The sequence below is a fragment of the Chiloscyllium punctatum genome, chromosome 8 (genome assembly GCF_047496795.1).
Source record: "Chiloscyllium punctatum isolate Juve2018m chromosome 8, sChiPun1.3, whole genome shotgun sequence".
Classification (NCBI taxonomy): Eukaryota; Metazoa; Chordata; class Chondrichthyes; order Orectolobiformes; family Hemiscylliidae; genus Chiloscyllium; species Chiloscyllium punctatum.
In genome coordinates, this window is record NC_092746.1 from 131,092,723 (window position 1) to 131,118,873 (window position 26,151).

At 48.8% G+C, this 26,151-nt stretch overlaps 1 protein-coding gene across 3 annotated transcripts in view; it reads left to right on the top strand.

The window, feature by feature from the left end:
• Positions 1–26,151, top strand: part of LOC140480928 (uncharacterized) — a 276,989-nt gene that overhangs the window by 136,874 nt on the left and 113,964 nt on the right. The gene's annotated exons all lie outside the window — the stretch shown is intronic.

Sequence of the window (26,151 nt, forward strand, 5' to 3'; positions counted from 1 at the left end):
CCCAGTTCCCGAAAATCTCCACCTCACAGAGAGTCAGATACTCTCTTCTTCTTGGGATGAAGATATTGACGTAACGGCCAGGCATGCCATTGCAGCGGAAGGTTTCCGAGTGACCAGCTCCAATGGAGTTGATGGTCGCACATCTGGAGAAAGAGGTGGATGTGGAAATCTGAATGTCCAAGCCACTAAAGAAAGGAGCATCAGTGTTCAGGCCACACCCTTCTGGGTGCAGCTGTGAGCAATATCTCCATCAAACAACAGTCAGCATTTATATTGGACTTTTAACATTGTACCAAATCCCAAATTCCCACAGAAGTGGTGACCTAATACTGCTTATAAATTCTGAAGAAGAATCACATTGAACTTGAAACATTAAGGACATTTAAGCCGACTCTTGGATAGGCACATGGATGAGAGTAAAATATAGAATATGTAAGAGACTTTGTCTATTTATCATATCCATGCCCCTCATAATTGTATAAACCTCTATAAGGTCACCCCTTAGCCTCTGACGCTCCAGGGAAAACAGCCCCAGCCTGTTCAGCCTCTCCCTATACTCAAATCCTCCAACCCAGGCAACATCCTTGTAAATCTTTTCTGAACCCTTTCATGTTTCTCCAAGTTGAAATGAATAGATAGTAGTAATCAGCTTTCTGATGGTTTTACAAAGAAAGGAGCAAGTTGGAACAGCTGCTGCTGATAGTGATGCTTCAATCCCCAAGTGCAAAGAGAAAGTAAATCAAAGAAGATGCTCTCATTTTGGATCTTATTTTGTTTGTGTCATTCTTATTATTGAGAATAGGGGACCTAAATCACCCAGTAAAATCTGCAGGCATGCCTGAGAGGGAACAGTTGATGGATACATTTATTTGGGTTCGAATTGACTGTGAAAATATTGGCGGTGGGGGGGGGGGGTAATATTGTGGTGAGAGTTTTCTGGAATATGCTGAAATGAATAAAACTCCCAATCAAAGTGTGGACTTGGACTCTGTTTAATCACATGCAAATTCTAGTTTGTAATAAAAGTCCTCCCCTCAGATCCCCTCAGATCTGAAGATGCAAATTAAGGGTGATTCTTACCTTCTGCGTGTCCAACCATGAACATCAGAAAGATGCATAGGAGAGCTGACAGTTTCATCATTCCCATCCTCAGGGTTAAAACAGAAGTTTCAAAATTAGCTTGGAATGCAAACCAAATTCTCCCCGACATATATAACCCATGAACCAAATATACAAGTTTTGAGCACTCTCACAAGGAACCAATGTGCACCCCAGATCAGACCTTGATCATTTCTGAGTGACTAATCCATTTTCACTCTCTGCACAATGCAGTGCTTTACAGAGAAACATAGAGATGATCCAGGATGATCCAGGTAATGATTACAGACGCTCACCAAGACTTCACAAATACAGATAAGAAATTGCGCGCCAAAAATCATTAATTTCAAAAACCACCAATCAGGAATGGACCCGGACCATAGAACAGGCCGTCACCATAGGACAGAACAGGACCACACACCGCAAAAAAACGGCACTAAAAGAAAAAAATGGTCAAACTAACATACAACAAAGAGGACACCACAACACACACCTGGGTTAAAAACCTCTCCCACAGACAGCTCACAGACACAGAAAGAACAACACTGGCCAAGGGACTCAACTACAACCACAGGGACGCCAAGACAGCAGACTTCCTAGTAGCACTAGAATACACACTCAGGAACAATGGACTGACAGAAGAGACACAACAAACAGTGAGACAAAGTATCGTACCGCTGATGACAAGGAAAAGACAAACACATAACCTCAACACCAAGGAGAGGGAAGCACTAAAATCACTAAGAAACGATAAGAACATAATTATACTACCAACAGACAAAGGCAAAATGACGGTCATCCTGGACAAAGCAGAGTACATGCAAAAAGCACAACAACTACTTGCAGATACCAACACCTACCAAAACAGGGAGTTTGACCCCACCCCACAGCTCACCAATAGGATAAACAACACACTGAGGAATCTACAAAAAAACGGACAGATAACCAGGTCTGACCTACAAAGAATGAAAACTGAAAGCAACAACACCCCCAGATTCTATGGACTACCCAAAGTGCACAAACCAGACATCCCACTCAGACCCATAGTATCACTACCAGGGACACCGTCACACAAACTGGCTAAAGAACTACAGCAGAAACTGAAACACCTGATCAGCGGATCCAGACACACTATACAGTCAACACAGGAATTCTTGGATATCATCAGAAATATACACATAGACAAGGAAGAAACTATGGTCTCATTCGATGTAACGGCACTGTTCACCTCTATCGACAAAACCCTAGCCAAAGAAACAATAGCCAACCTGCTGGACAGACATAACAGACAACAGGACGTTGAACCTATCAACAAAGACGGCATACTCAAACTACTGGACCTGTGCCTCACAACACACTTCACATTCAACAACCAAATATACGAACAAATCAACGGCACCCCCATGGGCTCACCCATCTCTGGACTCATAGCAGAAGCAGTAATGCAAAGGTTAGAACAAACAGTCTTACCGCAAATTCAACCCAAACTCTGGGTCAGATATGTGGATGACACCTTTGTAATCATTAAAAACACAGAAATATAAAAAACACACCAGATCACCAACGCCACACTCCAATTCACGAGAGAGGAAGAAAAGGACAACCAACTCCCATTCCTAGACGTGATGGTACAGAGAACACCGAACGGAGAATTCACCACAAAGGTTTACAGGAAAGCCACACACACAGACCAAGTCCCAAACTACGAAAGTAACCATCCCAACACACACAAACGAAGTTGCATCAGGACACCATTCAAAAGGGCCACAACACACTGCAGCACACCAGAACTACAAAAAGAGGAAGAGGAACACCTGTACAATGTATTCGCCAAAAACGGATACCCACGCAATTTCATCAACAGATGCCTAAGGGAGAGACAACGGAACGAGGACATGCCGCAACCCAAAGGACTAGCCACACCACCATACATCAGGAGCATTTCTGAACTGACAGCCAGACTACTGCGACCACTAGGACTCATAACAGCACACAAACCAACAGCCACGCTCAGACAACAACTCACCAGGACGAAGGACCCGATACCCAACATGAGCAAAACCAATGTAGTGTACAAAATCCCATGCGAGGACTGCACAAAACACTACATAGGACAAACAGGAAGACAGCTAACGATCCGTATCCATGAACACCAACTAGTCACAAAACGACACGACCAGCTATCCTTAGTAGCCACACACGCAGATGACAAGCACATGAATTCGACTGGGACAACACTACCATTATAGGACAAGCCAAACAGAGAACAGCCAGGGAATTCCTAGAGACATGGCACTCATCCACAGACTCTATCAACAAACACATCGACCTGGACCCAATATACCGGCCACTACAGTGGACAGCTGGAACTGACAACTGGAAGCGGCAGAGACAGGCCACTATAAATGCCGGAGGAAACAGCACAGAAGCGCTTCACAGGAGGCTCCCAAGCACTGAGGATGTCACCTAGACAGGGGACGAAACGTTTGCAAGACAAATTCCCAGCTCGGCGAACAGAACCACAACAACGAGCACCCAAGCTACAAATCTTCTCCCAAACTTTTCCAGCACCACACTCTTGACTCTGATCTCCAGCATCTGCAGTCCTCACACTGCCAAGAATCCTATCCTTAATCCTGTACTCAGCTTTCAAATTCGACCTTCCAAAATGCATCACTTCGCATCTGCCACCTCTCAGGCAATCTCTGCATCCTGTCAATGTCCTGCTACAGCCTACAACAGCCCTCTATACAGCCCTCTATACTGTCAACGACACCTCCAACCTTTGTGTCGTCTGCAAACTTGCTGACCCATCCTTCAATCCCCTCATCTAAGTCATTAATAAAAATTACAAACAGTAGAGGGCCAAGGACAGAGCCCTGTGGAACACTACTCACCACGGACTTCCAGGCAGAATATTTTCCTTCTACTACCACTCGCTGTCTTCTGTTGGCCAGCCAATTCTGTATCCAGACAGCTAAGTTCCCCTGTATCCCATTCCTCCCGACCTTCTGAATGAGCCTACCATGGGGAACCTTATCAAATGCCTTGCTGAAGTCCACATCCACAGCTCGACCCTCATCAACTTGTCTAATAACATCCTCAAAGAACTCGATAAGGTTTGTGAGGCATGACCTGCCCCTCACAAAGCCGTGCTGACTGCATTTAATCAAGCCATGCTCTTCCAGATGGTCATAAATCCTATCCCTCAGAATCCTTTCTAACACCTTGCAGACAACACACGTGAGACTGACTGGTCTGTAATTGCCGAGGATTTCCCTATTTCCTTTCTTGAAGAGAGGAATTACATTTGCCTCTCTCCAGTCCTCAGGTACGACTCCAGTGGAGAGCGAGGATGCAAAGATCTTCGCAAGCGGCAAAACAATCATATTTCTCACTTCCCAAAGCAACCGAGGACAGATCTGGTCTGGCCCTGGTGACTTATCAATCTTAATGTTTGTCAAAATTTTCAGCACATCAGCTTCCTCTATCTCTATCCGTTCCAGCATGCTTACCTGCTCCTCAATGGTTTCATTCACTACAAGGTCCTTTTCTTTAGTAAAGACAGAAGCAAAAAACTCATTTAGGGCTTCCCCTACCTCCTCAGACTCTATACACAAGTTCCCGATGCTACCCCTGAACAGCCCTACTCTTTCTTTGATCATTCTCTTATTCCTCACATAAGTGTAAAATGTCTTTGGATTCTCCCTAATCCTTCCTGCCAAGCCTTTTTCATGTCCCCTCCTGACTCTCCTCAGACCATTTTTGAGCTCCTTCCTCGCCTGCCTGTAATCCTGTAGAGCTGAGCAAGACCCTAGCTTCCTCCTCCTTATGTAAGCTGCCTTCTTTCTTTTGATGAGCAGCTTCACCGCTCTCGTCATCCAAGGTTCCTTTATCTTACCACTTCTTGCCTGTCTTAGAGGGACATATTTATTCATCACACGCAACAACTGTTCCTTAAACAGTCTCCACATGTCTATTGTGCCCTTTCCATGGAACAATTGCTCCCAATTCATGCTTCCCAACTCAGATCTGATAACATCATAGTTTCCTTTTCCCCAATTAAATATCCTCCCATTGTGCCTGCTTCTCTCCTTCTCCATAGCTATGTAGAATGTGAGGCAGTTGTGGTCACTATCACCAAAATGCTCTTCCACTGCAAGATCTGACACCTGCCCCGGCTCATTACCGAGCACCAAATCCAAAATGGCCTCTCCCCTCGTCGGCCTGTCAACGTACTGAGTTAGGAAACCCTCCTGAACACACCTGACAAAAACAGCTCCTTCCAAACCATCTGCTCGAAGGAGGTTCCAATGAATATTGGGAATGTTAAAGTCACCCATTTACAACAACCCTACTACATTCACACTTTTCCAAAATCTGCCGACCTATGCTTTCTTCAATCTCCCTGCTGCTATTGGGGGGCCTGTAGTAAACCCCTAATGAAGTGACTGCTCCCTTATGTTCCTAATTTTCGCCCATACTGACTCGGTAGGCAGACATTCCTGCCCCTGAGAAATCCACGTCTCTGTTATGGCCATAACATCATAGCACCAGGTACTGATCCATGCTCTAAATTCATCACTTTTATTCCTGATACTCCTTGCATTAAAGCAAACACACTTTAACCGATCACTTGGTTCTTTCCCAGGAAATTCCTTCCCACTAGCTGGTCTACCTCTTGCTACTGCCTCATCTCCATCAACTCTCACCTCCGGTATACAGCTCAGGTTCCCACTCCCCTGCCATACTAGTTTAAACCGTCCTGAACTACTCGAGCAAACCTTCCACCCAGGACATTGGTCCCCTTCCAGTTCAGATGCAGCCTGTCCTTCATGTACAGGTCCCACCTTCCCAGAAGGTATCCCAATTATCTACACATCTGAAGCCCTCCCTCCTACACCAGCTGTGCAGCCACGTGTTAAGCTGTGCCTGCTCCCTGTTCCTCACCTCACTATCTCGTGGCACCGGTAGTAAACCTGAGAACACTACTCTGTTCGTCCTGCTCTGCAGCTTCCACCCTAACTCCCTGAAATCACTTTTTATATCCTCAATCCTTTTCCTGGCTATATCATTAGTGCCAATATGTAACATGATTTCTGGCTGTTCACCCTCCCCTTTCAGAATCTTATACACCCGATCGGAGACTTCCCGGACCCTTGCACCTTCTGGGAATCCCGATCCTGTCGCTTCCCCTAACTATCGAGTCTCCCACCACGAGTACTTTTCTATTCTGCCCCCTTCCCTTCTTTGCCACAGTGTCAAGCTCAGTGCCAGGGAACTGACCACTATGGCTTTCCTCTGGTAGGTCCTTCCCCCCCCAGCAGTATCCAAAACGATATACTTATTGCTGAGGGGAATGTCCACAGGGGATCTCTGCACTGTCTGTCTGTCCCCTTTCCTCCCCCTGACTGTAAATCATTGGCTCAGCTTTAAGATTGCCTCAGAGCCAGGAAAGTCACAAGAAGCTCAGCACACCTGCTGTGAAAGCAACATCCCGAGAACATTTCTCCACTGAAATCACCAGAACACTAATTTTCAGAAAAATAATTCAGTCATTGGGGAAACAAACCTTTCCAGAAGCAAGGAGGGCCTGGCTCCCTCAAAGTAGCAACACAAATGGAGAAGCCGTTTGATGTGCTTGCCTTCATTATTCAGGGCACTGAGAATAAAAAGTATAAAACTTTAGTCAGGCCACATTTGGAATACTGTGTGCAGTTCAGGTCCACACACTTTAGGAAGGATATGGAAGAGGGTGCAGAAGAGGTTGAGCAGGATGTTCGCTGGATTGGCATGTTTTAGCGATAAGAAGAGGTTGGACAAACTTGGATTGTTTTCATTAGAGCATCAGAATCATAGAGTCATAGAGATGTACAGCACAGAAACAGACCCTTCAGTCCAACCCGTCCATGCCAACCAGATATCCCAACCCAATCTCGACCCACCTGCCAACACCCGCCCCATATCCCTCCAAACCCTTCCTATTCATATACCCATCCAGATGCCTTTTAAATGCTGTTATCGTACCAGCCTCCACCACATCCTCTGGCAGCTCATTCCATACACGTATCACCCTCTGGGTGAAACAGTTGGCCCTTAGGTCTCTTTTATATCTTTTCCCTCTCACCCTAAACCTATGCCCTCTAGTTCTGGATTCCCCGACCCCAGGGAAAAGACTTTGTCTATTTATCCTATCCATGCCCCTCATGATTTTCTAAACCTCTATAAGTTCACCCCTCAGTCTCTGATGCACCAGGGAAAACAGCCCCAGCCTGTTCAGCCTCTCCCTGTAGCTCAGATCCTCCAATCCTGGCAACATCCTTGTAAATCTTTTCTGAACTTTTTCAAGTTTCACAACATTTTTCCGATAGGAAGGAGACCAGAATTGCACACAATATTCCAACAGTGGCCTAACCAATGTCCTGTACAGCTGCAACATGACCTCCCCACTCCTGTACTCAATACTCTGACCAATAAAGGAAAGCATACCAAACACCACCTTCACTATCCTATCTACCTGTGACTCCACTTTCAAGTAGCTATGAACCTGCACTCCAAGGTCTCTTTGTTCAGCAACACTCCCTCGGACCTTACCATTAAGTGTATAAATCCTGCTAAGATTTGTTTTCCCAAAATGCAGCACCTCGCATTTATCTGAATTAAACTCCATCTGCCACTTCTCAGCCCATTGGCCCATTTGGTCCAGATCCTGTTGTAATCTGAGGTAACCTTCTTCACTGTCCACTACATCTCCAAAATGGTGTCATCTGCAAACTTACTAACTGTACCTCTTATGCTCACATCCAAATCATTTATATAAATGATGAGAAGTTGTGGACCCAGCACCGATCCTTGTGGCACTCCACTGGTCACAGGCCTCCAGTCTGAAAAACAACCCTCCACCACCACCCTCTGTCTTCTACCTTTGAGCCAGTTCTGTATCAAAATGGCTAGTTCTCCCTGTATTCCATGAGATCTAACCTTGATAACCAGTCTCCCCTGGGGAACCTTGTCGAACGCCTTACTGAAGCCCAGAAAGATCATGTCCACCACTCTGCCCTCATCAATCCTCTTTGTAACTTCTTCAAAAACCTCAATCAAGTTTGTGAGACATGACTTCCTACGCATAAAGCCATGTTGACTATCCCGAATCAGTCCTTGCCTTTCCAAATACATGTATATCTATCCCTCAGGATTCCCTCCAACAACTTGCTCACCACCAACGTCAGGCTCACTGGTCTATAGTTCCCTGGCTTTTCTTATCACCTTTCTTAAACAGTGGCACCATGTTAGTCAACCTCCAGTCTTCCGGCACCTCACCTGTGATTATCAATGATACAAAGAGGCCCAGCAATCACTTCTCTAGCTTCCCATAGAGTTCTAGGGTACAGCTGATCAGGTCCTGGGGATTTATCCACTTTTATACATTTCAAGACATCCAGCACTTCCTCCTCTGTAATATGGACATTTTTCAACACGTCATCATCTATTTCCCCACATTTTATATCTTCCATGTCCTTCTCCACAGAAAACACTGATGCAAAATACTCTTTTAGTATCTCCCCCATCTCCTGCAGATCACCACAAAGGCTGCCTTGCTGATCTTTTAGGGGCCCTATTCTCTCCCTAGTTACCCTTTTGTCCTTAATGTATTTATAAAAAAGAGGCTGAGGGCTGATCTGATGGAAGTTTATAAAATTATGAGAGGCATGGATAGGGTTGATAATCAGACTCTTTCTCCCAGTATAGAAATGACAAATACTAGAGGGTATGGGAGAAGGTTCACACAAGCTCTGTCAGGCTGTTTTTTCACACAGAGGGTAGTAAGTTAGTGAGTTTTTATAAGATTTGTAGTTTAGCTTGAGATTCTAGATGAAGGTCACTGAGCTGGAAGGTTTGTTTTCAGACGTTTCGTCACCATACTAGGTGACATTGTCAGTGAGCCTCCGGATGAAGCACTGGTGGGATGGCCTGCTTTTTATTTATGTGTTTATGATTTATTTATGTATTTATGTAACTCAAACTACAAAGGCAGTAACTGTGCAGGTTCACTGTTGTGTCAGTTAGCAGTGTAGGTTTCTTTCTCTCTCTCTCTCACTATCCATGTGGTTGCTGTCTTTTGTCTGTCTTTCTCCCTTTTAAAGTGCCGTTGTTTTGACTTATTTCCCCAAAGTTCCAAAACAATGCAACAACATGTAAAACAGTAATTGCTGCTCCTGGATTTCGAGGAAATCACCTCCAACACCTCAAAAAAGGAGCAGCTCTTACAGCCAGAATTTTTTCCCATTTTCCAGTAATTTGTATTTCTGTTTCTGATTTTACAGCATCTGCAGTTCTTTCGGTTTTTACTACCAACATAAAATTTTTTATTGAGGAAAATGCTAAAGTCTATTATAAATGATACAATAACAGAGTATTTAGAAATATATAATACTATCACACAGAATCAACATGGCTTCATGAAAGGAAAATATAGCCTGACAAATTTAATAGAATGTTTTGAGAAGATAACAAGTGACAGAGTTAAAGGTGAAGCAGTGGATGAAGTACACTTGGATTTTCAGAAGGTGTTTGATAAAATGCCACACATTAGGCTCCTTAACAAGAGAAGAACCCATGGTGTTTGGGGTAGTATGTTATCGCGGAGAGGACTGGTTATCTCATAGAAAACAGAGAGGAGGGATAATGGGTGCATTTTCAGGATGGCAACATGTAACTACTGGAGTGCCCAGGCATCAGTGCTGGTACCAGAATTATTCATAATCAGTATTCATGATTTGGTGAGGAAAGTGAATGTACAATACAGACTCCCCACACTCACACACTCCCAGAGTCACACACTCACACACACACAGACACACATTCATACACGCACACACTCACAGACTTAAGACACTCTGCACTCACTATACACACACACACGCACACTCTCACATACACACAGACACAGGTACACACAGGCACTCACACAGACACCCACACACACCCTTATAGACACACACACTCCCCACACTCACACACGCACCCCCTCACAGACTTAAGACACTCTGCACTCACTACACACACACACACACACACACACACACACACCTTCTCACACTCACAACCCCCAACCCAGACAGGCACACACACATACATGCACTTTCTCACACTCACAACCCCCACCCCAGACAGACACACACACACAGACAGACAAAGACCCACATGCACGCATATATTTTGTGTGGTGAATTTGTACTTGCAGAGTTACATTGCACTTTGCTCAAAAACTGCATACATTCATGTAGAACTCTGAGCTCAAAAACTGCATGAATTTATGTAAAACTCTGTTATCCCACTTTTTAGATTAGAATCAATCTAAACATCATGGCATAGACAGAGAACACAGGGGGCTAACAACTTCAACATATTAGGTAAAAACAATGACTGCAGATGCTGAAAACCAAATACTGGATTAGTGGTGCCGGAAGAGAACAGCAGTTCAGGCAGCATCCAACGAGCAGCGAAAACTTCAACATATTGTCTAGCTATCACTATCGTTAACAGCTACCCTGAGAATGCAACTTTAAAAAAAAGGTTTTGTGATTTACACATGAAAGAAGTGAAACTATCACTGTATTCGAACAGATGAAAGGCTTAACAGACAATCAGTTTTTCAATGTATAATTTCAGTTACATCACACTGTAAATTTTTGCTATAAATTCTGTGTTACGATCGAGCCTTCCACAATCACCTGATGAAGGAGCGTCACTCTGAAAGCTAGTGTGCTTCCAATTAAACCTGTTGGACTATAACCTGGTTTTGTGTGATTTTTAACTTTCTACAATCATCAAGTTTGTGATGACAAAATTAGATGGGAAAGCGAGTGATAAAGATGACACAAAGTGTCTGCAGAGAAATATGGACAGGTCAAGTGAGTGAGCAAAAACTTGGAAGATGGAATATAATGTGGGGAAATGGGCCTATACTCATTGGAGTTTATAAGAATGAGAGGTGATTTATTGAGATATACAAGACTTGGTGGAACCTGAACAAGGTAGTTGCAGAAAAGTTGGTTTCCTTTGTGGGAGAATCTAGGCCAAAGGGCATCACCTCAGAAGAAGGGTTTGTCCATTTAAGGCAGAGCTGAGGAGGAATTTCCTCTCTCAGATAATGAATCTGTGGAACTCATTATTGAGAGGACTGTTGAGGCTGTGTCACTTCAGTATATGCAAAGTTGAGACAGATAAATTTGTAGTTTGTAAGGGAACAAAGGTTTAAGGGACAACACAGGAAAGTTCAATTGCCCAACTCTCAGTAGCAGCAGTGTGTACTATCGACAGTGTACTGCAGAATTCACCAAAGGTCCTGAGACAGCACCTTCTAAATCCACAATAAGTCAAAATTCTGGTCGCTGGTAACACCCAGCATGTTGATAGTGGGGGATCAATGATGGTAACATCACCAAATGCCAAGGGTTCAGTGGTTAAATTGTCTCTTATTGATGATGGTCATAGCCTGGCATTTGTGTGGCCCGAATGTTATTTGCCATGTGTCAGTCCGAGCCTGGAAATTGTCCAGATCTTGTTGCATTTGAACACGGGCTGCTTCAGTATCTCAGGAGTCACGAATAATGCTGAACATTGTACAACTATCGCCGAACATCCCCACTTCTGACCTTATGACAGTGGGAAGGTCATTGATGAAGCAGCTGCAGATGGTTGGGCTGAGGACATGACCCTGAGGGACTCCTGCAGAGATGTCCTGGAGCTGAGCTGATTGACCTTCCACAACCACAACCATCTTCTTATGTGTCAGTTAGACTCCAACTAGCAGAGAGTTTGACCCTTGATACCCATTGATTCCAGTTTTGCTCAGGCTCCTTGATGCCACACTCAGTTGAATGCAGCCCTGTTGTTAAGGGTCTGTCCCTCTCCCCTCCCCCCTGGAATCCAGCTCTTTTGTCCATGTTTGAACCAAAGTGTAATGAGGTCAGGAGCTGAGTGACCCTGGGGGAACCCAAACTGGGCAGGTCACTGAGCAGGTTATTGCTGAGCAGGTGCTGCTTGGTAGCTCTGTTACTGACACCGTCCATCTCTTTACTGAGGATCGCGAGGAGACTGATGGGGCAGGAATTGGCCGGGTTGGATTTCTCCTGCTTTTTGTGTAAAGGACATACTTGGTCAATTTTCCACATTGTCAGGTAGATGCCAGTGTAGTAATTGTACTGGAACAGCTTGGCTAGGGGAGCAGCCAGTTCTGGAGCACAAGTCTTCACTACTATTGCTGGAATGTTGTCAGGGCCCATAGCCTTTGCAGTATCCAGTGTCTCCAGCTACTTATTAATGTCACGTGGTGTGAATTGAATTGGCTGGAGACTGGTATCTGTAATGCTAGGGGTCACTGGAGGAGGCTGAGATGGATCATCCACTCAACACTTCTGGCTGAAGATTGCTGTGAATGCTTCAGCCTAGTCTTTTGTCCTGATGTGCTGGGCTCTTCCACCATTGAGGATGGGGAATTTGTGGAGCTTTCTCCTCCAATGAGTCGTTGAACTGTTCACCACCATTCCTGACTGGAGGCCTTAGACCTGACCCATTGGTTGTGGGATTGCTTAGTTCTGTCTAGCCAGCTGGCTGGGACACAATTTATTGTCTGTCCCTCATTGCCCTTGAGAATGTGGTGGTTAGCTGCCTTCTTATACTGCTGCAGGTCAGTTGGCATAGGTAGACCCATAGTACTCTTTGATGGGGTGTTACATGGTTTTGACCCAGCGACAGTGAAGGGATGGCGATACATTTCCAAGTCAAGATGGTGAGTGGCTTGGAGGGGAACATGCAAGGGATAGTGTTCCCATATACCTGCTGCCCTTGTCCTTTTAGATGGAAGTGTTTGTTGGTTTGGAAGGTGCAGTTTGTGGATCTTTGGTGAATTTTTGCAGTGCACCTTGTAGATGGTACACCCTTCAAATTTTGACTGAGTTCACCCCACCAGACCATAAATCAGGACTTGTCAAAAACAGAAGTTGCTGAAAAAGCTCAGCAGGTCTGGCAGCATCTGCAGAGAGAAATCAGAGTTAATCTGAGGTAGGGTCACTGGACCTGAAGATTTAACTCTGATTTCTCTGCACTGATGCTGCTAAACCTGCTGAGCTTTAGCAACAATTTTTATCTCCAATTCACAGCATCCGCAGTTTGTTTGATTTTTGTCAGTATCCGACATCTCCTGTTTCAACTTCATCATTCTCAGCTGATACTCTCTGTATTTTTCTCTCATTTACATTCCTTTTCTTTCCTTTTGCATTTCCAAATCTAGTTTCCTCCATTTCCATTTTCTGTTTTCCTAATTATGTCTCAGTTTCCTCCTTGTACTCTGCCATCATTTGTTTGCTCCTTCTCTTCTTACAGTCAAGTTGCTTTAATTATCACCAAGTGTCAGATCTGAAAATTCAATCTGCCATCTTTGAGAAAGAGATTTTAGTTGTTATATGGTCTTGTGAAAGAATTTCTGACTAAATTCTGGGCCTCAGCTTGGAAAGGGTCTGATGAAAGACCTGGTTCCAATCGATCTGTTTGGGGTTTCATGATCCCAATAGATGGGAGCCACATTTGGCAACATCAGTAAATGGTGGGACCTCAATGGCAGCCTCCTGTTAGCTGGATTGCACTTAGTCAGGATGTTCTGCAGTGATTCCCAAATGCAGACCATAGAATGGGAAGACATGTTCTAGGATTGTCCTGGTTCACTGGTGGCTTCAAACTCCGCAGTTGTCTCTCTCTCTCTCTCTCTCTCTGGTTTGAAGCCCTGTGCCAGGGCTCTCCCTGTTGTTTGGAGCTCCATGCCAGGGCAATCCTCGTGGGAAGGAGCTCCATGACAGGTCTTCACATTGTTTGGAGCTCCGTGCCAGGTCTCCCTGTGGGTTGGAGCTCCGTGCCAGGTCTCCCTGTGGGTTGGAGCTCCGTGCCAGGTCTCCCTGTGGGTTGGAGCTCCGTGCTGGGCCCCTCTTTGTGTTGACACTCCACACTGGGCCATTCACGTGCGACGTCAGTGATTTCAGGGACCCTTTTTGTGTATTCTGCGCAGGACCCCTCCCTGTGATGGAGCTCCGTGCTGGGGCCCCTCTCTGTGGTGGAGCTCCGCACTGGGCCCCTCCCTGTGGCGGAGCTCCACGCAGAACCCCTCTTTGTGGCAGAGCTTCGCGCTGGGCCCCCTCCCTGTGGCAGAGTTTCGCCATGGGCCCCCTCCCTGTGGTGGAGATCCGCGCTGGGCCCCCTCCCTGTGGTGGAGCTCCGCGCTGGGCCCCCTCCCTGTGGTGGAGCTCCGCGCTGGGTCCCCCCCCCCTCTGTGGTGGAGCTCGGTGCTGGCCCCCCTCCGTGTGGCAGAGCTCCACGCTGTGGCCCCTCCTGTGGTGGAGCTCCGCGCTGGGGCCCCTCCCTGTGGTGGAGCTCCGCGCTGGGGCCCCTCCGTGTGGTGGGGTTCCGTGCTGGCCCCCCCTCCCTGTGGTGGAGCCCTGCACTGGGGCCCCTCCATGTGGTGGGGCTCCGTGCTGGCCCCCTCCCTGTGGTGGAGCTCCGCGCTGAGCCCCCCTCCCTGTGGTGGAGCTCCGTGCTGGCCCCCCTCTGTATGGTGGTGCTCCATGCTGGACCCCTCCCTGTGGCAGAGCTCCGCACTGAGGCCCCTTCCTGTGGTGGAGCTCCGCGCTGGGGGCCCTCCCTGTGGCGGAGCTCTACGCTGGGGTCCCTCCCTGTGGTGGAGCTCCGCGCTGGGACCCCTCCCTGTGGTGGAGCTCCACGCTGGGGCTCCTCCCTGTGGTGGAGCTCCACGCTGGGCCCCCTCCCTGTGGTGGAGCTCCACGCTGGGCCCCCTCCCTGTGGTGGAGCTCCGTGCTGGGCCCCCTCCCTGTGGTGGAGCTCCGCGCTGAGCCCCCCTCCCTGTGGTGGAGCTCCGTGCTGGCCCCCCTCTGTATGGTGGAGCTCCGTGCTGGACCCCTCCCTGTGGCAGAGCTCTGCGCTGAGGCCCCTTCCTGTGGTGGAGCTCCGCGCTGGGGGCCCTCCCTGTGGTGGAGCTCCGCGCTGGGGGCCCTCCCTGTGGCGGAGCTCTACGCTGGGGTCCCTCCCTGTGGTGGAGCTCCGCGCTGGGCCCCCTCCCTGTGGTGGAGCTCCGCGCTGGGCCCCCTCCCTGTGGTGGAGCTCCGCGCTGAGCCCCCCTCCCTATGGTGGAGCTCCGTGCTGGCCCCCCTCTGTATGGTGGAGCTCCGTGCTGGACCCCTCCGTGTGGCAGAGCTCCGCGCTGAGGCCCCTTCCTGTGGTGGAGCTCCGCGCTGGGCGCCCCCCCTCTCTCTGTGGTGGAGCTCCGCGCTGGCACCCCTCCCTGTGGTGGAGCTCCACGCTGGGCCCCCTCCCTGTGGTGGAGCTCCACGCTGGGCCCCCTCCCTTTGGTGGAGCTCCGCGCTGGGCCCCCCCCCCCCTCTGTGGTGGAGCTCCGCGCTGGGCCCCCTCCCTGTGGTGGAGCTCCGCGCTGGGCCCCCTCCCTGTGGTGGAGCTCCGCGCTTGTCCCCCTCCCTGTGGTGGAGCTCCGCGCTGGGGCCCCTCCCTGTGGTGGAGCTCCGCGCTGGGCCCCCTCCCTGTGGTGGAGCTCCGTGCTGAGGCCCCTCCCTGTGATGGAGCTCCACGCTGGGGCCCCCTCCCTGTGGTGGAGCTCCGCGCTGGGCCTCTCTCTCCGCCGGGAGACGATGAGTCCGCGGGACATGGCGCTGCTGATCCGGGTTTGTCTCTTTCTCGGAATCTGCAGCTCCCCAGCTGCACCCAGTCACTCGGTAAGTTCACCCCTTCACCCCCCTCACCCTCCCATCCTCACCCTGCCTCACCCCCTCATTCTCTCCCCTCACCCCCCCCATCCCCTTACTCTCCTCCTTATTCACTCCCTCCCTCTCCCCTTCAATCTCTAAACCTCTCTCCATCACTTTAATACCATCGGTCAGGCACACACCTTCCAGGATTATTGTTATTAACTCTGTTCATGGGCTCCTCCAACAGATCCTCACCAACAGATCCTCACCAACAGATCCTCACTAACAGATCCTCACCAACAGATCTTCACCAACAAATCCTCACTAACATATCTTCACTAACAGATCTTCACTAACAGATCTTCACCAACATATCTTCACTAACAGATCCTCACTAACAGATCCTCACTAACAGATCCTCACCAACAGATCCTCACTAACAGATCCTCACTAACAGATCCTCACCAACAGATCCTCACTAACAGATCCTCACTAACAGATCCTCACCAACAGATCTTCACCAACAGATCCTCACTAACAGATCCTCACTAACAGATCCTGACTGACCGATCCAAATCCTTCTTGCCCTGTAACCTCACTTCGCTCCCTTCACAGCCTCCATTTGCCCCATCCCGAACCTCCTTCTCCCTGTTCATCTTCCCACTTTAATCCACTGCCTCCCTCTTCCACCCCTCCCATATCTCTAACACTGTAACTTTTTTTTTCAGTTTTCTCTATTCCTCCTCTTGGCCTTTCATTCTTCACTGTCTCTCTCTTTCCTCAGAATGAAACCAAGTCCTTTGGGAACATCATTGAAAACATCACTGTGTCTGAGTCTCACCAACAAGGTAGGTGTCTGGAGTCTGCGTTACAGGAAGCTTTTAAAGTAACATTAGACATCCAGTGGTGGCCCAGTGGTTAACACTGCTGCCTCACAGCACTAGAGACCTGGGTTCAATTCCCGCCTCAGGCGACTGACTGTGTGGAGTTTGCACGTTCTCCCCGTGTCTGCGTGGGTTCCCTCCGGGTGCTCCGGTTTCCTCCCACAGTCTCAAAGATGTGCAGATAAGGTCAATTGGCCATGCTACATTCCCTGTAGTGTGAGGTAAGGGGTAAATGTAGGGGCATGGGTGGGTTGCGCTTCGGCGGGTCGGTGTGGACTTGTTGGGCCGAAGGGCCTGTTTCCACACTGTAAGGTGATCTAATCATTTATTGTATCCGTTGCTCCCGATGCGTTCTCCTCTACATTGGGGAGACTGGGCGCCTCCTAGCAGAGCGCTTTAGGGAACATCTCCAGGACACCCGCACCAATCAACCACACCACCCCGTGGCCCAACATTTCAACTCCCCCTCCCACTCTGCCGAGGACATGGAGGTCCTGGGCCTCCTCCACCGCCGCTCCCTCACCACCAGACGCCTGGAGGAAGAACGCCTCATCTTCCACCTCGGAACACTTCAACCCCAGGGCATCAATGTGGACTTCAACAGTTCCCTCATTTCCCCTTCCCCCACCTCACCCTAGTTTCAAACTTCCAGCTCAGTAACTGTCCCCATGACTTGTCTGGACTTGTCGAACCTGCCTATCTCCTTTTCCACCTATCCACTCCACCCTCTCCTCCTTGACCTATCACCTTCATCTCCTCCCCCACTCACCCATTGTACTCTATGCTACTCTCTCCCCACCCCCACCCTCCTCTAGCTTATCTCTCCACGCTTCAGGCTCACTGCCTTTATTCCTGATGAAGGGCCTTTGCCCGAAACGTTGATTTCGAAGCTCCTTGGATGCTGCCTGAACTGCTGTGCTCTTCCAGCACCACTAATCCAGAATCTGGTTTTCAGCATCTGCAGCCATTGTTTTTACCTCCGACAGTGCCCACTCCCTCAGCACTGACCCTCCAACAGTACAGCACTCCCTCAGCACTGACCCTCCAACAGTACAGCACTCCCTCAAAACTGACCCTCCAACAGTGCCCACTCCCACAGCACTGACCCTCCGAGTTCCCACTCCCACAGCACTGACCCTCTGACAGTGCCCACTCCCACAGCACTGACCCTCCGACAGTCCGGCACTCCCTCAAAACTGACCCTCCAACAATGCGGCACTCCCTCAGCACTGACCCTCCAACAGTGCCCACTCCCTCAGCACTGACCCTCAGACAGTGCAGCACTCCCTCAGCACTGACCCTCCAACAGTGCCCACTCCCTCAGCACTGACCCTCCAACAGGGCAGCACTCCCTCAGCACTGACCCTCCAACAGTGGAGCACTTCCTCAGCACTGACCTCTGACAGTGTGGCATTCCCTCAACACTGACCCTCTGACAGTGCAGCGCTCCCTCAGCACTGACCCTCAGACAGTGCAGCACTCCCTCAGCACTGACCCTCCAACAGGGCAGCACTCCCTCAAAACTGACCCTCCAACAGTGCAGCACTCCCTCAGCACTGACCCTCTGACAGTGCGGCACTCCCTCAAAACTGACCCTCCAACAATGCGGCACTCCCTCAGCACTGACCCTCCGACAGTATGGAACTCCCTCAAAACTGACCCTCCGACAGTGCGGCACTCCCTCAGCACTGACCCTCCAACAGTGCGACACTCCCTCACTACTGACCCTCCGACAGTGCGGCACTCCCTCAGCACTGACCCTCCAACAGTGCGACACTCCCTCACTACTGACCCTCCGACAGTACGGCACTCCCTCAGCACTGACCCTCCAACAGTGCGACACTCCCTCACTACTGACCCTCCGACAGTACGGCACTCCCTCAAAACTGACCCTCCAACAGTGCGACACTCCTTCAGCACTGACCCCCTCAATCTCCTTTTTCTAGTGAAAATAAACCTAACCTACTCAATCTCTCTTCATAGCTAGCACCTTCCATACCAGGCAACATCCTCGTAAACTTTCTCTGCACCCTCTCCAAAGCGTCCACATCCTTTTGGTAATGTGGTGCCCAGAACTGTACACAGTATTCTAAATGCGGCTGAACCAATGTCTTGTACAATTTTAACATGACCTGCCAGCTCTTATACTCAATACCCCTGAAGGTAACATGTAAAAGGTAACTGTACAGCCCCTCATTGGAGAGCTTAATCTTAGGGTCAGCATGCCTCAGGCGAGGGCAGAGGGAGAGAAGGAGAGTCCTTAGCCAGTGCGGGAATTGAACGCACGCTGTTAGTGTCACTGTGCACACTAAGTAGCTGTGTGATCAACAATGCCCATGATCAGGCAGTTCAGAAACTGTATGATGTACTTGTTTGCAAAACCATGGAATACAAAACCAAGGACATATATCCAAATGCTGGTTAGGTCACTCGAGGTGACTGTACTGTAGGAGGTGCAGAGGAGAACCTCCAGGATACTTGAGGGCCTTATGAGGAAAGGCTGAGAGACTTGGGTCTGTTCTCATTGGAGAGAAGAAGGCTAAGGGGGGATTTGATAGAGACATACAAGATGATCAGAGGATTAGATAGGGTAGACAGTGAGAGTCTTTTTCCTAGGATGATGACGTCAACTTGTATGAGGGGCTTAACTACAAATTGATAGATTTAAGACAAATGTCAGAGGCAGGGTCTTTACTCAGAGAGTGGTGAGGGTGTGGAATGCCCTGCCTACTAATGTAGTTAACTCAGTCACATTAGGGAGATTTAAACAATCCTTAGATAAGCACATGGATGATGATGGGATAGTGTAGGGGGATGAGCTGAGAATAGTTCACAGGTTGGCGTAACATCGAGGGCCGAAGGGCCTGCTCTGTGCTGTATTGTTCTATGTTCTATATGGCCAGGGGCTGGAGAGTCCGAGGCACAGGGAATGATTGGAGAAACTGGGTTTTGAATCTTTACTGTTGAACGAAGACCTGACAGAGGGCTATAAGATAATGAAGGGCAGAGTTAGGCCGGACAGAAAGACACTTTATCTATTAGTAAAGAGATTAGTTAATAGCAGGGGAAAACTGATGTCAGGTCTGAGCTACAAGGCTGAGGGGAGACATGAGGAGAATGTTTTACACTCTGAGGATGGTGGGAGTCTGCAGCTGATTGTCTGAAAGGATGGTCAAGTCTAAAACTCTAATAACATTGAGGTAGTATTTAAATATTCACTTGCATTGCTATAGCCTCCAGGACATGGGCCAAGAGCTGGAAAATGGGATGAATACAATCGGATCTTTGTTGACCAGTGTGGACACAATGGGCTGAATAGCCTCCTTCTGTGTTGCAGATACTTATGAGTCTGTGGGAACATGGTCCGGGATATTTATAACTCTATAGGGATATGGTCTGGGATATTTATGGATCTGTTGGAACATGATCTGGGATATTTATGAGTCTTTGGGAACATGGTCAGGGATATTTATGAGTCTGTGGGAACGTGATCCGGGATATTTATGAGTCTTTGGGAACATGGTCCGGGATATTTATGAGTCTGTGGGAACGTGATCCGGGATATTTATGAGTCTGTGGGAACATGGTCTGGGATATTTATGGATCTGTGGGAACATGATCCGGGATATTTATGAGTCTGTGGGAACATGGTCTGGGATATTTATGGATCTGTGGGAACATGATCCGGGATATTTATGAGTCTGTGGGAACGTGGTCCGGGATATTTATAAGTCTATAGGGATATGGTCTGGGATATTTATGGATCTGTTGGAACATGATCTGGGATATTTATGAGTCTTTGGGAACATGGTCCGGGATATTTATGAGTCTGTGGGAACGTGATCCGGGATATTTATGGGTCTGTGGGAACATGGTCTGGGATATTTATGAGTCTTTGGGAACGTGATCCGGGATATTTATGAGTCTGTGGGAACATGGTCTGGGATATTTATGGATCTGTGGGAACATGATCCGGGATATTTATGAGTCTGTGGGAACGTGGTCCGGGATATTTATGGATCTAGAACATAGAACAATACAGCACAGAACAGGCCCTTCGGCCCACGATGTTGTGCCGAACTTCTAACCTAGATTAAGCACCCATCCATGTACCCATCCAAATGCCGCTTAAAGGTCGCCAATGATTCTGACTCTACCACTCCCACGGGCAGCGCATTCCATGCCCCCACCACTCTCTGGGTAAAGAACCCACCCCTGACATCTCCCCTATACCTTCCACCCTTCACCTTAAATTTATGTCCCCTTGTAACACTCTGTTGTACCCGGGGGAAAAGTCTCTGACTGTCTACTCTATCTATTCCCCTGATCATCTTATAAACCTCTATCAAGTCACCCCTCATCCTTTGCCGTTCCAACGAGAAAAGGCCGAGAACTCTCAACCTATCCTCGTACGACCTATTCTCCATTCCAGGCAACATCCTGGTAAATCTTCTCTGCACCCTCTCCAAAGCTTCCACATCTTTCCTAAAGTGAGGCGACCAGAACTGCACACAGTACTCCAACTGTGGCCTAACCAAAGTCCTGTACAGCTGCAACATCACTTCACGACTCTTGAATTCAATCCCTCTGCTAATGAACGATAATACTCCAAAGGCCTTCTTACAAACTCTATCCACCTGAGTGGCAACCTTCAAAGATCTATGTACATAGACCCCAAGATCCCTCTGTTCCTCCACCTGACCAAGAACCCTACCATTAACCCTGTATTCCGCATTCTTATTTGTTCTTCCAAAATGGACAACCTCACACTTGGCAGGGTTGAACTCCATCTGCCACTCCTCAGCCCAGCTCTGCATCATATCTAAGTCCCTCTGCAGCCGATAACAGCCCTCCTCACTGTCCACAACTCCACCTATCTTCGTATCATCTGCAAATTTACTGACCCACCCTTCGACTCCCTCATCTAAGTCATTAATAAAAATTACAAACAGCAGAGGACCCAGAACTGATCCCTGCGGAACTCCACTTGTAACTGGGCTCCAGGCTGAATATTTACCATCTACCACCACTCTCTGACTTCGACCGGTTAGCCAGTTTTCTATCCAATTGGCCAAATTTCCCTCTATCCCATGCCTCCTGACTTTCCGCATAAGCCTACCATGGGGAACCTTATCAAATGCCTTACTAAAATCCATGTACACTACATCCACTGCTCTACCCTCATCCACATGCTTGGTCACCTCCTTGAAGAATTCAATAAGACTTGTAAGGCAAGACCTACCCTTCACAAATCCGTGCTGGCTGTCCCTAATCAAGCAGTGTCTTTCCAGATACTCGTAAATCCTATCCCTCAGTACCCTTTCCATTACTTTGCCTACCACAGAAGTAAGACTAACTGGCCTGTAATTCCCGGGGTTATCCCTATTCCCTTTTTTGAACAGGGGCACAACATTCGCTACTCTCCAGTCCCCTGGTACCAACCCCGTTGCCAGTGAAGACGAGAAGATCATTGCCAACGGTACTGCAATTTCCTCTCTTGCTTCCCACATAATCCTAGGATATATCCCGTCAGGCCCGGGAGACTTGTCTATCCTCAAGTTGTTCAAAATGTCCAACACATCTTCCTTCCTAACAAGTATCTCTTCTAGCTTAACAGTCCGTTTCACACTCTCTTCTTCAACAATACGGTCCCTCTCGTTCGTAAATACTGAAGAGAAGTACTTGTTCAAGACCTCTCCTATCTCTTCCGACTCAATACACAGTCTCCCACTACTGTCCTTGATCGGATCTACCCTCGTTCTCGTCATTCTCGGGTTTCTCACATACGCATAAAATGTCTTGGGGTTATCCTTGATCCTATCCGCCAAGGATTTTTCATGCCCTCTCTTAGCTCTCCTAATCCCTTTCTTCAGGTCCCTTCTGGCTATCCTGTATCCCTCCACTGCTCTGTCTGAACCCTGTTTCCTCAACCTTATGTAAGCCTCCTTCTTCCTCTTTACTCGACATTCAACCTCCCTCGTCAACCAAGGCTCCCTCACACGACCATTTCTTTCCTGCCTGATAGGTACATACATATCAAGGACACGTCGTATCTGCTCCTTGAAAAAGTCCCACATTTCCACCACATCCTTCCTTGACAGCCTATGCTCCCAACGTATGCTCCTCAAATCCTGTCTTACAGCATCGTAATTTCCCTTCCCCCAATTGTAAAATCTTCCTTGTTGTGCGCACCTATCTCTCTCCATAACCAAGGTGAAAGTCACAGAATTGTGGTCGCCATCACCAAAATGTTCACCCACTAACAAGCCCACCACTTGTCCCGGTTCATTACCGAGTACCAAATCCAATATGGCCTCCCCTCTGGTTGGACAATCTACATACTGCGTTAGAAAAGCTTCCTGGACACACTGCACAAACACCGCCCCATCCAATCTACTTGATCTAAAGAGCTTCCAATCAATATTTGGGAAGTTGAAGTCGCCCATGACTACTACCCTGTGACTTCTGCACCTTTCCAAAATCTGTTTCCCAATCTGTTTCTCCACATCTCTGCTGCTATTGGGGGGCCTATAGTAAACACCCAACAAGGTGACTGCACCTTTCCTATTTCTGACTTCAGCCCATACTACCTCCAGAGGCAGATCCCCCTCAAACTTCCTTTCTGCAGCCGTTATACCATTTCTAATTAGCAATGCCACCCCCCTCCTTTTTTACCACCCTCCCTAATCTTACTGAAACATCTGTAACCAGGAACCTCCAACAGCCATTCCTGTCCCTCATCTATCCATGTTTCCGTGATGGCCACAACATCGTAGTCCCAGGTACCGATCCACGCCTTAAGTTCACCCACCTTACTTCTGATACTCCTTGTGTTGAAGTATACACACTTGAGCCCATCTCTGTGTCCGCAAGTATTCCCTGTCAGTGCTACCTTCTCCACAGCCTCCCTACAGTCTTGGGCATCCTGACACACAGCTAGCTTACTTGCTGGACTACAAGTCTGGATGCCATCCCCCTGCCAAATTAGTTTAAACCCCCCGAAGAGTGCTAGCAAACTTGCCCCCCAGGATATTGGTGCCCTTCTGGTTCAGGTGCAACCCGTCCTGCTTGTACAGGTCCTACCTTCCCCAGAATGCAGTCCAATTGTCCAAATATCTGAAGCCCTCCCTCCTACACCATCCTTGCAGCCACGTGTTCAACTGCACTCTCTCCCTATTCCTTGCCTCACTGTCACGTGGCACCGGCAACAACCCAGAGATGACGACTCTGTCTGTCCTAGCTTTTAGCTTCCAGCCTAACTCTCTGAGCTCCTGAATGACCTCCCCACCCCTCTTCCTACCTATGTCGTTGGTGCCAATGTGTACCACGACTTCTGGCTGCACACCCTCCCCCTTAAGGATTCTGAAGACACGGTCCGAGACGTCTCGGACCCTGGCACCCGGGAGGCAACAAACCATCCGAGAGTCTCGCCCATGTCCACAGAACCGCCTGTCCGTCCCTCTAACTAGAGAGTCCCCTATAACTAGCGCTCTCCTCTTCTCCCCCTTTCCCTTCTGAGTCTCAGAGCCACAGACCCCTTCACTGCAGCTTACACCTGCAAGGCTGTCCCCCGCAACAGTTTCCAAAGCTGCATACTTATTTTTTAGGGGAACGACCACAGGGGAACCCTGCACTGCCTGCTTCTTCCCCTTCCCACCTCTAACTGTTACCCATCTACCTCTGTTCTCCGGCGTAACTATGACCCTGTAGCTTCTATCAATCACCCTCTCAGCCTCTCGAATAATCCTCAGCTCATCCAGCTCCAGTTCCAGTTCCCTAACTCGTTCGGTGAGGAGCAGGATCTGACTGCATTTCCTGCAGGTGAAGTCGGCAGGAGTATCGGTGGTCACCCCTACCTCAAACATCCTGCAGGAGGAACATTCCACCGCCTGCGCTGCCATAACTCTACACTTAGTCTCCAAAACAAGAACACTGTGGGAACATGATCCGGGATATTTATGAGTCTGTAGGAACGTGGTCCGGGATATTTATGAGTCTTTGGGAACGTGATCCAGGATATTTATGAGTCTGTAGGAACATGGTCCGGGATATTTATGGATCTGTGGGAACATGGTCCGGGATATTTATGAGTCTTTGGGAACATGATCCGGGATATTTATGAGTCTGTAGGAACGTGGTCCGGGATATTTATGAGTCTTTGGGAACGTGATCCGGGATATTTATGAGTCTGTAGGAACGTGGTCCGTGATATTTATGGATCTGTGGGAACATGATCTGAGATATTTATGAGTCTTTGGGAACGTGATCCGGGATATTTGAGTCTGTGGGAACATGGTCCGGGATATTTATGAGTCTTTGGGAACATGATCCGGGATATTTATGAGTCTGTGGGAACATGGTCTGGGATATTTATGAGTCTATGGGAACATGATCCGGGATGTTTTGAGTATTCAGTCGATTCTGGGATTGTTCTGATGGGTCTTTGGGGCTAATGTTTGGGCTATGAACAAAGTGAGGGATGGTAGTGAGGACGGTTGGGTGAGAGTATGCACAGGGTAATGGCCAGTGGTGGGGAAATCTCCCTGTTTTAGCAAGGAGACGTCACTCTGTACAAATGTGATTACAATGTTTGAAAATATTATTCAGATTTTAGGTGAGGGAAACACAATCCGTATTGATTACTTTGATTTCCAGCAAGCTCGTGCTGATGTTATATTGTACCAAACCTTCGAATATGGACAAAGTGCCCTCACAAGGGAATGTTTCCCAGGAGCACACAGGCTGCAGGCCTAACTGGAGCTGTCCAAGTTGCTGGGGTGACCGCACCCAGAGGACTGAGAGCAGGTTTCATTCTTTACTTATTGGAGGCTGTTCAGAGAAGGTTCACAATGGTGGTGCTGGGTTAGGGGAGAGGGATTGTCAAACGAGCAAAGATTAAAAAGGACAGTACTGTACAGGAAGGATGAGGTGGGGGGAGTGTGGTTTGGTGGAGGGAGCCCCTTGGAATGGGTGGAGGAGTGGGGGGGTTCGGGGGGGGGGGGTGGGAGGGGAGTGGTGGGAGCTCCCTGGGACGTGTGAGTGTGGGTATAGGTGTGGAGGGGTGGGGTGGGTGTGGGGGTGTGGTGTGGGTGGGGGGTGTGTCGGAGGGGTCCCTCTGGGACGGTGACTGTGTGAGGGGGGTCCCTCCGGGACGGTGACGGTGTGAGGGGGGGCCCCTCTGGGACGGTGACTGTGTGAGGGGGGGGCCCCTCTGGGACGGTGACTGTGTGAGGGGGGGGTCCCTCTGGGATGGTGACTGTGTGAGGGGGGGGTCCCTCTGGGACGGTGACTGTGTGAGGGGGGGGGGTCCCTCTGGGACGGTGACTGTGTGAGGGGGGCCCCTCTGGGACGGTGACTGTGTGAGGGGGGGGGTCCCTCCGGGACGGTGACGGTGTGAGGGG